The sequence below is a fragment of the Elephantulus edwardii genome, unplaced genomic scaffold, assembly GCF_000299155.1.
Source record: "Elephantulus edwardii isolate Elephantulus edwardi_28Jun2011 unplaced genomic scaffold, EleEdw1.0 scaffold00020, whole genome shotgun sequence".
Classification (NCBI taxonomy): Eukaryota; Metazoa; Chordata; class Mammalia; order Macroscelidea; family Macroscelididae; genus Elephantulus; species Elephantulus edwardii.
In genome coordinates, this window is record NW_006399770.1 from 21683178 (window position 1) to 21686586 (window position 3409).

The following is a 3409-nucleotide window of genomic DNA, read 5'->3' on the forward strand; positions in this document are numbered from 1 at the left end:
GGTAATTGGAGTGGGCGTGTTGGAGTGAATTTGGCACAGGACAGAGCAGGTTTCAGGGCTGTTGTACAAAGGGCTGCTATGGGTTGCAAGAGACTCGATGGCACATGACAACAACAACAACAACAACAACAACAATATTCTAGTTTATTTACAAAGTTTTTAAAGTTTGTATACATTGTTTTTAACACCAGATCATTCCCCATTCTTTTACTTATCACTTCCTACTCCCATCAAATTGTATGATCCTATTAACATAATTGCTCTTTAGCATTCTGGAGATGTCCTTGACAGCAGATTTTTTCCAACAGACCTCATCTTTTGATTTGCTAACTACTGGTGCCAAGGATGTTGAGTGAGCATCTGAGCAAGTATAAATCATTGACAGCTTCAGTCTTCATCTATCATGATACTTTCCATTGACCCAGTGGTGAGGATTTTTGTGTACCTGATGTTGAAATTCATTTCCATATTGAAGGTTGCAGTCCTTGATCTTCAACTGCTAGTGCCTCAAGTTCTCCTTAGTTTTGATAAACAAGGTTGTGTCATCAGTGTTTCACAGGTTATATTGATGAGTCTTTCTTTAAAATGAGTCATTCTTTTTCATAAAGTCCATCCTCCAAAATGACCTTTTTGGTGTATATATTGAAAAAGTGTATTGTTGTTGTTATGTGCCATCAAATCACCTGTGACTCATAGCGACCTTATGCACATCTGAAACTTGCCTTGTCTGAAGTCAGTCTCATTGACTCCAACAAACCTCCACCATTTCCCAGTTACTGTGTCAATCCATCTCATCCAGATCTTCCTCTCCTGCACCATCCTTCCACCCTTTTACACACGATGACCTCCAAGGACGAGTCCTTCCTGGCCCCATGTCCAAAGTATATGAGATGGAACTTCAAAATCCTTGCTTCCAAGGAGCACTTCGGTTTCACCTTCTCCAAGACAAAACTATTTGTTTTCTTGGTGATCCATGGTATGTTCAAGACTCTTGTACAGAACCACAACTCAAAGGAATCAATTCTTCTGTCATCCTTAGTCATTTTCCAGCTCTCTGATGCATAACAAGTGATTATGAAGACCATGGCTTGGATCAAGCACATTTTAGTCTCTAGATTGACATCCGTTGCTTCTCAGTACTCTGGAGAGGTCCCTGAGAGCAAATTTTCCCAGTGCAATTTGCCTTTTGATCTCCTGATTGCTGGTTTCAATAGTGTGGATTGTGGAGCTGAGCAAGCTGTAATTGTTAACAACTTCAATCTCTTTTCCATCTGTCATGATCCTGTCATTTGAAACGTATGAGAAAAGAAACATACTTGATGCACACCTTTCTTGCTATTGTATGGTGCAGTGTCTCCTTGCTCAGTTTAGACAACTGAATTCTTGATGTGGGTATAGGTTTCACATGAGGACAGTCAAGTGCTCTGGAATTCCCATTCTCAAACCAAAGTGAATTGTCTGACACTATATCAAAAAGAACTGGATGACATAAAACTATTTCCTAGTCACTGTACTAAGCATTTTAAGAAGTAGGATATGACCAAGAATCAATTTTAAGAAAGGAAGAAGTTCAAGCTGCTCTGAGGGAATTGGGAAAAAAATAAGGCATAGTAATTGATGAAATAGCGATTGACATTCTTTAACAAACAGATGTCACCCTGAATGTGCCCACCAGGGTGAGCCAAGAAATCTGTAAGACAGCTACCTGGCTAACTGATAGAAGATATCCATATTTACTCCTATTTCTAAGACAGGTGTTCCAACAGTATGTTGTCAGAGAACTTGATAAAAGGCTTTCCTCGCGCTCACTAGGGGAATGATCTACAGCTGCCTTAACTGTGAATATATGGTTTCAAAAACCATCAATAAGTTTTGGATCAATATAGGAGAGTTATCGCTACACTGTGGAGTGTGTGAAAACACTAACACAGGAGCAATAGTGTGACTATGTTAACTTAGCCCAAGCCTGCTGAAGGATGAGCTATCTGGACTGAAAAATCATATTCAGTGAACTAATATGCATCTAGCTGCATTCAATCTGGCCCATTACCAGCCCAGTTTCTGGAAAACAAAGCAAAAACACCCCCCCCCCAAGAAAAAAGCCCCAACAAAACAAACAAGCTAACAAAAAACAACAAAAACCAAACAAACAACAAAAAAAATTGGCCTTATGCCTACAATTACATGAGTTATTCTCCTCGGTCTTAGTGTCTGGAGGACATCCTAGTGAATCATTGAACTCAAAAGCTTGGGAGGAATTAGGGAACTGAATAAAATGAATAAAAAAGTAAAACTAAGTTCTACCAGGACAGTTATGTGCCTTAATCTCAGGCTCTACAGGAAAAGAAAAGAAAAAAAAATATAGAAACACCTAGAAATACCTCTCTGACCTATAGACACACACAAAAAAAGTAGTCCAGGAGGTAAATAGGGAAGATCAAGAGATTATTATAAGCAGAGGACATGACTTAGAGGAAATACATAAGTTTATAAATAGTTACAGTTTTCTGAGGCATTTTTACTAAAATGAGTTTTAAGAATGACAAAACTAGGAGCAGCAGCTGTGGTTCTGAATACTGCAGAATGGAGGAGCATGTTTGGGTAAATGCAAAACTCCAAATTATCTATGCAACAGCCATAAATAACATTGAAAGATAACAGCCACACAACAGATTAACCCAGAGGGAATGATTAACTTAATAGAATGAATTAATATGTGGTTAGGTTTGCTTATCCCTCCACAGGAAACCACCCCTTTTCTAGGTAAAAAACAAAAAACAAAAAATAAAATAAAAAGTTGAACATTCCAGAGGAAGCAGCTGATACTCAACATATGGAAGCCATGATGAAATGGCTCTATGGCACTGAGGACATTCATCCAATGCATATGTCCCTTACAGAGTCTATGGATAAGATAGTATTTATGGAGTCTTCTCCAACTTGGCAATCTCAATTAACTTTGCTACTGGAGAACAAGGTAACAACTGAAGAAACTGTTCTATTGAAAGGACTTCCCCTTATAGGTTTTAAGGATACAGGAAATATCAGGGTGATTTATATATAAGTAGAAACAGACTATCGGGAAAGGATTTATCTTAGTAAAGTGGAGATGTTTAGATGATTATTCAGGAATAGGATGACTATAGTGAACATTGAAAGAGTTGACATAAAAGTTTTAAGTCAGCACTACAGGAGGATGGGTGAATTAATGAAAATTCCTTCTGTTTCCACAACATCAGGAAGACTTGAACAAGTCTGTTCTATTTATCCATCCAATAATGAGGTAATTAATGACTCAGAATCACTTGAAGCAGAAGCTCAGCTAATTGATCAAGATATGATTTGACAGGAAGGAAAGGGTTTTCTGGTCCCACCCTCAGAAGGGAACCTAAAACCATATGAATATATG